Here is a 13,837-nt window from a genome sequence, read left to right as displayed (position 1 = left end):
TAAGATTTGGCAGCAAGTATCAGTGTGCTGTTTATTGATGGTATTCAAGAGAGTAGGGCTCCCTGGGCCCCTTTCTTTATTTTGGGGATCTGGGATAGAAACATGTGAGGAAGATGCTCAGTGTCAGGGTCCTAGTTGGGACAGGGACTCCTCAGTGGCCGAGGGCCTCTCTGTTGCTCTCATGTCCCTGCTGGGTTGGGTGGTCTTGGACTTCTTACTTCTTAGTGGCCACATAGGCCATGAGGTCCACCGCCCTGTTGTGCTGAATTCATTGTCATACCAGGAAATGAACTTTACAAAGTTGTCATTGAGAGAAATAGCAGCCTCATCATCAAAGCTGGAAGAATGGGACTCACTGTTAAAATAGCAGGAGACAGTGTAGCCCAGGCTGCCCTTCAGTGGGCCCTCAGATGCTTCCACCACCAGCTTCTTGATGTCATTATACTTGGCAGCCTTCTCCAGTCAGCATGTCAGATCCAGGATGGACATAGTGGGGGTAGGGCCATGGAGAACCATGCTAGTGAGCTTCCCGTTCAGTTCTGAGATGACCTTGTCTATAGCCTTGGCAGCACCAGCAGATGCAGAGACGATGTTCTGTGTAGCCCCATGGCCATCATGGCACAGCTTTTCAGAGGAGCCATCCACAGGCTTCTGCATGATGGTGATGGCATGGACTGTAGTCATGAGTTCTTCCACGTCGCCAAAGTTGTCCCAGATGACCTTAGCCAGGGGGCTGAGCAGTTGGTGGTACAGGAAACATTTTTGACAAGCTTGAGTGAGTGCTATACTTCTTGTGATTCACACCCATCAGAAGCATGGGGACATCAGCCAAAAGGGCAGAGATGATGACCCTTTTGGCCCCATCCTTCAAGTGAGCGTCAGCCTTCTCCCTGGTGGTGAAAATACCAGTAGTCTCCACAACATTCTCGGCACCAGCCTCACCCCACTTGGTGTTAGCTAGATCCTGGAAGATGGTGATGGGCTTCCTGTTGATGACAAGCTTCCTGTTCTCAGCCTTGACTGTGCTGTTGAACTTGCTGTGGGTAGAGTCATACTGGAACTCGTAGACCATGTAGTTGAAGTCAGTAAAGGGCTCATTGATGGCAACAATATCCACTTTGCCAGATGAGCAAGCAACCCGGTTAACCAGGCACCCAACATGGCCAAATCTGTTCACTCCTACCTTTCCCATCTTAAAGGGACCAGGTTGGCACTGCACGAGAAGACTCGGTTGTTTCTGGAACAAGGAGCAGCCCATCAGTGTGCTTTTATCCTTGGCTTCACAGTGTTTTTAAGATCTCCACCTTTTTTTTTTTTCTTCTTTTTTTGTATCCTGATAGTTTCATCAAATTTTGGAAGTTTACCGCCGTTGTTTCTTCAAATACTTATTTCCATTTGATATTATTGTGTGTGTCCCTCGGGCTGTGTTCATTTTTCTTTAGTCTTTTCCCCTCTGTTCTCCAGATTGGATAATTTCTATTGATCCATCCTCAAGTTCACTTACTCTTCTGCCAGCCCCAATCTTTGACAAGCTCTCGCAGTGAATTCTTTATTTCAAGCATTCATTGCACCTTTCATCTGAAGGCATCTCTATGGGTCTAATGCATGGCCCTTCACAGAGCCGAGACAGAGCATCCACGGAGATGGATGAAATTGTGTACAAGGCACGTGGTGGAATATTACCCAGCCATAGAAAAGAGCAAAACCCCATCATCTGTAGCAAAGTGGATGGGCCTGGAGGAAACTGTGTGAGTGAAACAAGTCAGCGTCATAAAGGCAAGCACCCTGTGTTCCCTGTGAAGTGGGAGCTAAAAGATTGCGGCACTTCCTGGAAGTAGAAAGAGAGGGAGGGAGGAGGAAAGGGATGGGAGGTGACAGGAAGTAGACTCTATGTACCCAGATGTGGATGGACAGGAGGAAAAGAGTTCCACCTGTAGTAATGTAGTTAATGGAGACCTACTGTAAACCTCAAAATAGAGCACTTTATTTGGACACTCCCCAAGTAAAGGAGCCTCACGTGCTTTGCTGCCCTGTGTTACTTCCATCAGAATGGTGCGTGCAGTCACGGGGCAGACATGCTACCAGCTGCTAACAGGGCGCCTTCAGACACATAGAGCCACCCAAGTCAACACGAAAGAGAGAATTCCACTCTGTCTCTCCTCGTAATTTCCACTTCCCAGCAGAGATCGTGTTTCTGGTCACCCCTAGGACCTCATTTCTTTTTAATTCATTGACAATATCTTCCTGGGGGAACTTGTAACCACTACTGGGAACCCCTTACCTGTAGGCAGAGGGCCATGTCAGTTCTGTGTCCTGTTGACTCATTTTTTTTCTAGGCTATGAATCAACATTTTGGGGGCTCCTATGTTCTTCAGAGTGCCCTTTGGTTGGACTCCAGACCAGACCAGGAGGCTCTGGACTCCTCAGTGTTCTTTCTCTGATGCTTGCTGCTGCTCCTGTGGCTGGCAGTGTACTCCAGACTGGTCACCTGGACCTGTGATGCCTGGTATCTGTGATTTGGAAGAGACCTTGGCCATCTTCCTGGCCACTCTACCCTGGGGTGTACACTGGCGGCCTGCCACCTGTGGCTCTCATCTGAAGCTCTCATCTGAGCCCTACTCTAGGCTGGCCTTTGCCTGAGCTGCAATACTTGGTGCCAGCTGTCCCTAGAGCCCCAAAGACCATGATGGGCCATGACGCTTTGCCCAGAGTCAGCTCTCAGTGCCTGCTTGGAAAACTGTCTCCACAGGGACTGTTGAGTGCTCCTGACCCCCTTTCCCCATGCTAGGTTTGCTGTCTGTCACCTGCTGTGGAAAAGCCTGCATTCCTTTGCTCGTGCTAGTTTGAGGCAGCTGATGAAGTGGTCACTCAGCACCTCAAGCTCTTTTGTTTTAGACATAAGAGGCCCCTGAGAAACAGCATATGCCATACAAAATGTCAAAGCTTAAGGCTACCGTTTGATGAGGTGTGGTTGTGATGTCCAGAATATTCTGACACCTAAGCGTCTCTCACCCTATTTAGCATGCCCAGAAGCACCTGCTCCTATGTTTCTGACATCACACGTTGGTTAGTCACGACTGTTCTAGAACTGCCGGTGAATAGAGTACCCCAACAGGGTACCTCTGAGTCTGATCTTCCCTTTTCAACAACACATTTAGGAGTTCATGCCTGGTTTATTTCTCTTTAGAGTCAAGTCATTGTTCCAATACAATGTGCATTTGTTTACCCATTCTCAGGGTAATGAGTATAATAAAAAGATGCCAGATTGCATCACAATAGTTAGGCAAAGCGGGTGAGGTTAGAACTGAACTAAAGGTAAAGAAGAGTAACAGTACTCCAGGGTCATGCACAGGTCATGGTAGGCAACAGGGACAGGTGAGGTGGAGTGAGATCCTCAGAGCAGATGCAGGACATTCTGGCAATGATGCAAACTTGAGCACCACGGGGCTGAGGTGTAGCTCAGGTGGGAGGGTACGGAGCCCTGGGTTTGATCTCAGCATAGCATAAAGAGAGCAAAGTAGCATATGCTTGCAATCCCAGAACCCTGGGAAGTGAAGGTGAAAGAACAGAAGGTGAAAGGTCATCCTCACTTGAATAGTCAGCTCAAGCCAGCCTGTCTATAAACAAACAAACAAACAAGCTGGATAACCTTGTGTTTGGTACCTCATGGTCAGCAGAAGGGGCGTGGTATCCTGAAGTTCTTAGGGACTATAGTTTGTACTAACTGCCTTCTGGGACAAGCTTTCTGGGTGTGGGACATGAGTACTTGTAGGACAGGAGGAGCAGGAAGACAGGGAAGCTACCTGGCTCCTACTTACCCAGCAAGCATGTTGCTGAGGGCACGGATCAATAAAACTCCTGTCGCTTCTGCTTGGGGCTGTGCAGGAGCCGAGAAATTGATTTCGTGAGCAGACACCTCACTCGGGCAGGAGTGAGGAATCATCTCTGGCAGGGAGGAAATGGGCTTTGCATTGGATTTTGCCTGGAGGCGTCCTGCACACTGTCATCCCTGAGCTGCAATGAGCCCACAGAGGAGAGGGAGGCGCCTCCTGGCAGGCTGGTCTTCCAGCCCTGTATGGTGTATCAGGATGCCACCAGGTGAGAGACAAAGGGTATAGGATCTGCCTGTCAGCCCACTCTACTCTTTGGTCACCATTCACACGTAATCCCCAACATGTCCGGAGCCTGGTTCGAGACTTTTTTGTGAAGGCAACTTTGGCTAGCACTAGGTGGGCCTCTCCAACATGGAGGTCAGATTGTGCTGCTGGCCCAAGACTATACAAAGTCTATGGACAACATAAGACCCTAAGGTAGGAAGAAGCTCTGGTCCTTTGCAAAGCCCCTGACTATTCCTCAGACCTGCTCTGGACCTGGCTGGACATTTCCTTCTGCACGGATGGCCCCTTGCATCATGACTGAGAGCCAACCTTAAATGACCGAGATAGGCATCTGAATCAGAGCATGTTATGTTCTAGTTAGAACCTCTGGTCCACAGGAAAGCCTCTAAACAGCTGCGATGTTTGGTTTTCTCCTCTGGAAAATAGATGCTATCAAACAGATAACTGAGCTACAGAAAGCTTTTGGGCAGGGTGATTGTAGGCCCCAAAAGAGAGTGAGCTCAAGCTGGGAATACCACCAGAGGCCTTCTCAAGGGGATATTTGAATCCTGACTTCAACAATCCTCTGTGGCAAGTGACTTGGGATACCATGTCTCATAAGGCATGTGACATGTAGTTTACTCTTTTGGACCCCTAGTTATAAAGAGCAAAACTGACCCAGAAAACCATTCCATCAAGCAGGAAAGAGGCACTTCTTGCCTAAGACTCGCCATCCAGAATCTGCCAACACTGCCAAGGACAGTGGCCTGAGGGCCTCACACAGCACCCACCTCCCAAGGAATGTGTGGTGGGGCTAGCTCTGGGTGAAGGTGGGAAGGCCAAGAGACTCAAGAAAAGGTGAGATGAGAGGAGTGGGCCAAGAGTCTCACTTCTGAGGGAGTTCATCTCCCAAGTAGGTTTGAATGCAAAACACCAAGATGTCTGCCGTCCACGGAGCCCTGAGCACGGTAGGGAAAGTTTCTTCCTGTTTCTTCCAGCTTTCGGGTCTCCAGATGTTTGTGGCTGTACTTCCCTATCCCAAGCCCAGGAATTACAGGCTCTCTTCCTTGCTGCCTGTAGAATCCTTCTGTATATACATTGGCCACAGCATGAAAGCCCCTTAGATAACCATGTTGATATCCTCATGCCAAAAGCTTGGGGTTTGTCACATCTACAGAGACCCTTTTCCAAGTGAGGTCACACTCACACACTCCAGGGATTTGATGAGGATGTCTTTGTGGGGAGCACTTTTGTAGGGAGCACTACCTTCCCTCTAGCTTGCCAAACTGGTGGCTGAGAGAGACCACACTTATCAGCTCTTTCTATTCCCTTCTCAAAAGCATGGTACCCCCATAGGACAGGGAAATTTGTTCAATTCATCTAAAATTGCACACACACACACACACCCCAAGTCATCGGGGAGGCAGAATGCAAAGACTAGAGCTGCTTCTCTAATGACATCCTAGAAAAAGAAAAAAGAAAGAAAAAAGAAAAGAAAAGGCTAGATCAAGTTGCTACCTGGAAGTGCCTTAGCAGGGGTGCAAAAAGCCAGCTGCCAGCACGATGCCTACATTGGCCTCCTGCAACGGGAGTGTGTGTGGCCTCCTGTGTTGTCAGTCACAGGCTGTGGTGAAGAGGAGCTTCTCAGCCTACCACGCGTGGTGGCAGCCATGGGTGTCAGCAAGCTACAGGGAGTGAGCAGGGAAACCAGACCCACACTGAGAGAACAAGCTAGACACAGGTGAAGAACAAGGTGAAGACACGGAACGAGCCAGAGAATGAGAAGGAGCCAGGAGATTAGAGCAGATTGCTGGAGTTAGTTTGAGGCCAAGCAGAGCAATTCCAGGGCCAAGAGATGCCGGATAAAAGAAGTCAGCTGGGAGAGGAGTTTGAGCCAGAACAGCTGAGTTGAACCCGGCAGCTATGAGCTCAGTAAGAACTGAGAAAGGGCGTGCTTATTTAGAGGGTGAAAATGTTCTAGGCCTCGGTTAGATTGTACAGAGGCTAGAAGCTTCCAGGGCTAGGCCTAGATGGAGCTGATGGAGGCTGTAAGCCTCAGAGACAACTTAAAAAAAAAATAGAGACTGGTTCATCTTGTTCTATGACAAAAGGAATGCCATGTAGTGGTTTTTGGAAGAGAAGCCCAGAGGCGTTGCAAGACTGCTCCTGAACGCAGGTTGCTGGTGAGGACGTGGTTTCTTCCAGACAGAACTTTGTCTTCAAACACAGCTGGCAAGAGCCTTGGGCGACTTGTCTTTAGGTCTACATCAGGGAAAGAAACGCCCAAGGCTACAGCTGAGCAGGGACCTGTGGCACCTCCAGTAGGTTCTCACAGCATGACCTACATGCAGCCCTGAGCCTGACAAAGAAGAGCTGTCACAGAGGACAAAAAGACAGCCATGAAGGGTGAAAGGCAGGCAGACGGCAACCGTTACCTCTCTGTGTGATCTAGCCTTGGAGAGGGGTAAGCCTGGTGTGCCATCCAGCTAGAATGCAGAGGTGTGACCTTGAGAAAGGCCTGACTGGACTAGGAAAGTCATCCAGTCTGTGTTCAGGGTTGGGTAGCTCTTGGCTGGCTGTACTTTTCCAGACTAACTGAGAGTGGCGGGCTGTCCAGGTGTCCTGGACCATCGGTCTGTGTGGGCTCCTGGTGGCTGTGGGTTCGCAGTTTGCTGTGGGTGGGGCTGCCAGTTACCTAGCCAAGAAAATGAATTATATAGATCATGGGCCCAGGTGAGAACCTACTAATATTGTCCTACTAAAGGAATAAATAATAATAAATAGCAACCTTTATAATAAATAGCAACCAAGTGACATATTGCTATACTCATAGGTCAATCCTTATTAAATACTCACCTTCTTGCAATTCTTGCAATGGATGGGGATTAACATGGTAACCCACACCTGGACAATGTGCAGAAAGAGCAAGAGGGGGCAGGAGGATATTCTGGAACATTCAGTCCTTTATCAAACCCCTCCCCTCAAGAGTCAGAGGTCTATGCCGAAGAGGAGGCAGGAAGATTGTAAGAGCCAGAGGTGATGGATGACACCAAGGAGTCAGTGCTTCCAGACACAACAGGACTGACCCGCATTTGAACTCACAGAGGCTGTGGCAGCAGGCACACGGCCTGCACATGTTCAAGCCAGATGGTGAGGGTCCCAGGACAGAGAGGAGGAAGTGGACACGGGGTCCCCCACCCTAACTAATCAGCATAAGGGAAATAAGTTTTCTCTAATGGAGTGTCACCGGTTTTCTCAGCCACACTCCAGGGCAGGCTCTATGCCCCAGAGCAGCAGAATAACAGATTCTATAGTTTTGTTTGTGGGCTTTTTGCTTTATCTTATTTTATTTTATCTTATTCTTTTTCTTTTGCTGTGCTGAGGTTTTGCTTGTTTGGGGTTTTCTTTTTTGTTGTTTGTTTGTTCTTCAGACAGAGAACACGAATGTTGTATAGGAAGGTGGAAAGGATCTGGGAGATGTTGAGAGAGGGGAAAAACAAGATCAAAATATAGTGCATGAAAGGGAAAATTTTAAATGAAGAGGCTGCAAGTCACGCTGAGTGAATCCCAAGCCACTGGATTCTCCCTTCCCATGCATGACACAGATCCCTAGTCCTCCTATAATCCTGCACCACACACCTCCATGACAAAAGATGGGAGACAAGTGTGGCGACCACCAAAAGCTCCCATCAGATTTACACACTTCCTGCATGTCCTGCCATGGTGCTTCTCAAGCCTTCCATTGTCTTGCCTGACATTCACTACCCAACAGGTCCCCCCTTTCCGCCTTAGTCTCTCACCTCTTAAATTGATTTTCAATGACATCTGCTGGCCATCCTCAGATGGAAGGAGACAAACACAGAGAGTCTAACTCTTCTTCTCTCACCGCCATGAGGCTAGGGAGAGTACCCTGCCCTTCTTAGATCTGGGCTCCCAGAACCTAGCATGGCTCCTAGACCCTCCTCAGACTAAGACCAAGGTGCCCTTGCAAGGTAGTTGCATGATCAGCAGGTGTGATATCAGGGTCCCTGTCTCCTGCTGGCTCTGTAGTGGCCTCCCTCTCATCTAGAGAGGAGGTTCTGGTGGCTAGAATTACAGTAGCACAGGAGAAAGAGCAGGTAATGAACCCAGAAGAACAGGCAAGAAGCATGTTTGGCAAAATGCCTGCTTGCATTGAAGTTCCCGCCTGCAGTCTTCCTGGTGCCCTCCTGACTGTTTTCCGGCTTGAAATGCACTAATTGGCCAGAAGATAGAATGATAAGGAAAAAAAGAAAAGGATGTCTCAGTTTAGTCAAGGGAAGCAGAACCTGCTGGTGGAGGACGGAGAACAGAACAGGCACCCCTGTAGCCTGCAGCCTGCAGCCTATAGCCTGCAGCCTGTAGCCTGCAGCCTTAGCCCTGTAGGCTACTATTGTATACTTACAATCTGAGGCCTATCTCCCTACCCTTCCTCCACGTCAGCCTGCCTGGGATGGGCTCTAGGCTCACACGGCAAGCCCAATTCCCCACATTGCACCTGACAATGCCTAACCTCACTCCCATGGCACCCACGAGTGTTACCCATGCCACACACTCCCGTGTTCCTTGCTAGATGCTGCAGAGGAGCCGTAGTCCCCTATGCCAGCACCTTTCCAACAATAACTGAATCTGGCATAGTTCCAATGCTGCTGTGATGCTGGACACTGCCTTCTGGTTCACCCTAGCATGCTCAACAGTGGTTGTCTTTGCTGTGGCCAGAGTCACAGGTTACAAGCACACGGTGAAGCTTCTGAGCTCTCAGTACCAACCAGTCACTGCTATAGGGATCTTGTGGAGGCTAGCCGAGAATTTCTTTCTCCTTGCCCATTCAGCAGTGCTGCAAAGTTGATATTTTCACTCCTTACACACGTGCTCAGAGAGTAAATCCAGGAAAATCAGCCAGGTGGCCGATGGCGGCCCAGCTCCAATCTCTGCATCTCATTCTGACCTCCACGGCTTTGGCAAAGATAATCTCTCACAGTTTCAACTTAAGAATTTAGAGGCTAGAGAGATAGCTCAGAGGTTAAGAACACTGATTGTTCTTCCAATAGGACCTGAGTTCAACTCCCAGCAACTACATGGTGGCTCATAACCATCTATAAGGAGATCTGGTGACCTCTTCTGGCTTGCTGGCACACATGCAGGCAGAATACTGTATACATAATAATTTTTTTTAAAGATAGAATTTAGAAAGGTTGAGCCAGGCATGGGGGTGCAAATCTTTAATCCCAGCACTCAGGAGGTAGAGGCAGAGGCAAGTGGATCTCTGTGAGTCTGAGGCCAGCCTGGTCTACAAAGCAAGTCCAGGACAGCTGGGGCTCTGTTACACAGAGAAACCCTGTCCCCAAAACCCAACTAAACAAACAAACAAAAATCAGAAAGGTCAAGCTCATAAGTCTAAGTCACCCTAAGGATGCAGCCAGGACAGCACAGGGAGGCCATGGCAGCACAGGGCAGTCAGCACAGCACAGAATGTCCCCACGAGGAAATACCTGCCTGTGGGATGACTCACCCGCCCTCTGGATGTGAGACTTCAGCTCCTTCCCACTAAGCACTTGCGTTTTGTCACTCACAGGTGGTTGCGGTAAAGAGAGTGGGCTGGACGGAGAGAAGAGGAGGAGCCTCCATCTGGTGTCCGGGCTTGACGTGCAAACCCTCACTTCTGCTTCCTTCTATCTGTCAGAATTAAGGGTTTTCTCCAGCTCATGCCAGGTTGGTGGGGGTGGGGGATGGGGCGGGGGGATGGCAAGGTCCACCCTTTGAAGGAGGAGTGTCAAAGAGCGTGTACACACTGAGGTTGAAGGGAACAAGGGCCACTCTTTGGGAGGTGGGGTACCGAAGAGTGTGCGGGCATTGAGGACTTGTGCTGGGGGTAGAGAGAGGTTTCGGTCTCGCTGTCTGTGTTTTCTTCTTCCCTAGGGCACACCTACTCCAGGCGCCATCTTTCATTGCCTCCACTGGTGCAGTCCCTGCTCTACCTGCTGTGGTTTGCAACAAGCCCTTCCTGGGCCAGTCTGCTCTGCTTCATCTGCTTCTTCTCTCTCTCTTCCTAAGTGCCAGGGTGGCTCCCACTGCCTTTCATCCTGTTACTGTGCAATGGAGCCACCTGACCCCAAGTATCATGTCTGTGTTGTGTAGGGGTGAGTGGGACACTTTTGGCCTCATTCATCAGATAGAACCTTGCTGTAGGGAGAGTGGCAGGGGTGGGTGGGTGGGTACATGATTCGAAGCAGCTTTTTAAGAGAAGAAATTTTGTGCTGAGAGAGAGAGAGAGAGAGAAAGAGAGAGATATGGTGCACAACAATCATGCAATAAGAAGGTCCATAGACAGGTCTCACTTTAGGTATTGTTAAATCCAGTGCCCTAGTGATGCCTGGGGACTTGGTTTCTCTGACTCTCTCAGCTCTTCCTCAGGGTCCTCACAGGTGCAGCATGGCTGCAGCCTTCCAGCCTGCAGAAGCAGCCTCGAAGGAGCATACTCACAGACGCATCGCTGGGAGCAGCTTAGTCACATGCTCATTGCTGAAGCCACTGTAGCCGGAAAGTGCAGGCATGTGATTAGAAAGATATGTGTTCATGCTAGCCTCTGAGTCTTAGGGTTACTAAGGTCACATGGCATCATGGCGAGGGTATATTTCACAGCAAGATTGGGCTGGGGAAGGTGTCATAGGAGGAGAGCTCAGAGACCAGGTAGCACCAGCACCTCCTACTGCAGGCAGAACTGCCATACATCGCTAATGAGTGGGCCTTGCATGGCTAGAGGGGAACACCCACGTGCTACCTAGGGGACGGGGCCTCAGGAGGGTTCATCCTGGTAATAATATCTATCCAGTGAACCTGACGTTTCTCTCAAAATTCTAACAGAGGTCCTCCAAGGAAAAAGAACGTGAACCCAAGGAGTGGCAATGTAGGCAATCAGGAGGCTGAAGCAAGAAGGGTGGCTGTGAGTTCAAAGCCAGGCAAGGCTACGTAAAAAAGATCTTGTCTCGACAAAACAGGGAGGAGAGAGGAATGCGAGGGGCTGAGGTGTGACTCAGTGGCAGGGTCTTGTGTGCAGACGTCCTTGGGCTTGAACTCACCTCTACAGAAGAGAGAAATCTGTGCTGACTGAAAACGAGCCTGGAAGTAGGGCTCAGGGTGAAGCCGCATGTGAAGGCCAGAAGAACAGAGGCTAGCTCTCGAGGAAGAGGAGATCCACAAACACAGCAGAAAAAAGCAGCCCAGGTTGACTCAAGGTGAGAGGCAGAAGCGAAGCAACTGAGCCTGGCAATTTGTAGGTGCCTGGCACCCTGGCCTTTTTGATTCTTATCCTTTTGGCATTTGGAACCCACTGGGCAGACCTGGGTGAGGCCCAAGGTTCAAGCTGACAGCACAGAGCATGCTTGCTGCAGTCTGAGGTGACATGTGGAGTTCGGGGCTGTCGAGCTGACATCTTCCATTAGTGCTGCAATACATTTTTTAATACATCCCATTTTTCTTTAATTTCAGATTATATTGGGTCTGGTAGACTCTCTCTTCATTACGAAGCTCTGCATCGTTAAGCAGTTAGAATAGTATCCTGCGGAGCGTGATGGCCTCATTACATCTTCCTGAAACCCCCTCTTTGGAAGTCATAGCTTCAAACTTTACAGAGACGTGACGCTGTCTCCTCCAGACCACATAGCAGATGTGTATTGGTCAGGGACGCCCTGATTCCTCCCTGGGATGCCTTTAGCCTTCTATGGGAACCTGAGCTCGTGTCTTCAAGTGGGGGGGAGCTTTAACTGATGTTGTGTCACAGTGGTCTCCCCATTTATTTAATGGGGTTCCAGTGACCAGAACATGTCTGGCCCTTCTTTGTATGCCATAGTACTCAGACCAGAGGTTTTCAGTGAACTTAGAACCAATCCTGAGTTGAGCCTTGAGGGAGAGACAGAAGGTCAGGCAGCATCCTGCGGGGAGCTGTAGTCCTGCCTGGCAGGGTGCAGGTTGGCATTCTGCAGTTGCTAATCTGTTTAGGGATAAACATCATTAAGAACGAGGCGATTGGCGGTTGTCTACAGACCCACCAATAACAGAGCGAATGAATGCGGTGCACCCAAGGTTGAAATTAGGGGGAAACGCATTAATCTGGAGGTTGAAATTAAATCACAGACACATCACTGTTCAAATTAAGTCTTTCATTCACACTGCTTCTGGTCACGAGGCAAGAACCTTGGCCACTGATGTTTCTTTATGTCCCCTCTGTGTGACTCCGGATGTGATCCAAACCCACAAATGACCCCACCGTGTCACCAAGAGACACACTAGTGCAGAGGGAGCACGTTCAGATGTGAAAATGTCTGTGTGGGTTGTAAAGGAGGACCCTTCCGAGCCTGAAATCTTCATCTGTGGGTTTTTGGTGATCCTGACATCCTCAGTGCCTCCCCGGTCACTAGCTAACATGAAGGTCTCACGTAGCTGAAAGCTTCCTGCCCGAGGCTAGAGGACTGGTCCATTGTGGCAGCTTCCTTGCATCTCTGAAATCTTTCCTCCTCTGTCTTCCGGGTTCTTGGCCACAGATCTCACTCTGTGCCCTCCAGCTGTACACAGCTGGTGATAGTTCACCTGACTTGCCATCTCCCGCTTCCTGCAGTGGATCTGAGTCCTGCTGGGCACCTAGGCTTAACTCTCTTTAGGCGGGTGGTTCATGTCTAGGACTCACTGCTGCCTCCCTCATAAGCTCTCAAAGCTCTACGCCAAAGGCTGCTCAGCTTACAGGAGAGTCCAGGCCACCCTCGTTGGGGTCAGCACAGGATGCCAGCCACACCTCTCTGCTTCTCCAGGGATGTTCCCCTGGCCCTTTAGCCCCGGTCTGGGAGCCTGTCTCTGTGACTTTGGTCACTCAAGACACTCTCAGTTCAGACTGTCATTGTGAGAAGGGGAAGCTTGACACTGCCACCCACTCAGGCCACTGTGAGAAGTGAACAAGGCAATGCTTTTGACAGAGGCAGACAAGGGCAGACTTATAGATCACACGCTGCATTTCGGCCTTTGGAACTAGCCCTTTTAAGTGAGCTGGGGCTGCTGCCACTGTGGACACGCCAGGACCACCATTAGTGATACCCCTGTGACCACCACTCTCTTTACCTCTACGCTGTCACTGCCACTTTGCTTCCCCCGCCGCTCTTACTGCCATGATGGCTTCTGCTGGTTCCGAGGCGTAACCACTGCTATTGTCTTCCCCTGTCACTGCCACCACTACAGCCGCTATCACCCTCATCACTGTCGCTATCACTGCTGCACACCCCCCCCACCGTGGCTGCCATCATACCCACGGTTGCTACAACCACAGCTCCTACAGCTGTGAAGACCTCCTCAGTGAAGAAAGAATTGGATTAATGCTTACTAGAATTTAGCCCCATCATTCACGGTGGATGAAATGGTGGCTGCGGCAGAGCATCTGTTTGGCAGGCAATTAATGCACAAAGAATGAAGGTGAAAGAGTGCAGGGCAGTGGCCTAAGCTCCGTGGGGAAACACATACAATGCTGATTAGAGCTGCAGGCTTCAATGGTCCTACATAAATGGAAAAAGCTTAAAACCCACAAGCATTTTAAAGAAAGGTCCTGAGCCAAAGAAAGATGTAAACTCTTCAGGCAGATGTTAGTTTTGACCCCCACGGGGATGCTAGAGATAAGAAAGCAAGGTGATAAAATCAAATCACCAAGAAGAGTGGTGTCTAGCCTGGGATTCTACGCCCAG

At 49.8% G+C, this 13,837-nt stretch overlaps 1 pseudogene; it reads right to left on the bottom strand.

Annotated features, from left to right (window-relative positions):
- Positions 1 to 214: 214 nt before the first annotated feature.
- LOC110562779 (glyceraldehyde-3-phosphate dehydrogenase-like) lies at positions 215 to 1,192 on the bottom strand (annotated as a pseudogene).
- Positions 1,193 to 13,837: the final 12,645 nt, after the last annotated feature.

The sequence above is a fragment of the Meriones unguiculatus genome, chromosome 8 (genome assembly GCF_030254825.1).
Source record: "Meriones unguiculatus strain TT.TT164.6M chromosome 8, Bangor_MerUng_6.1, whole genome shotgun sequence".
Taxonomy (NCBI): Eukaryota; Metazoa; Chordata; class Mammalia; order Rodentia; family Muridae; genus Meriones; species Meriones unguiculatus.
This window is presented reverse-complemented; position numbering and strand designations above follow the sequence as displayed.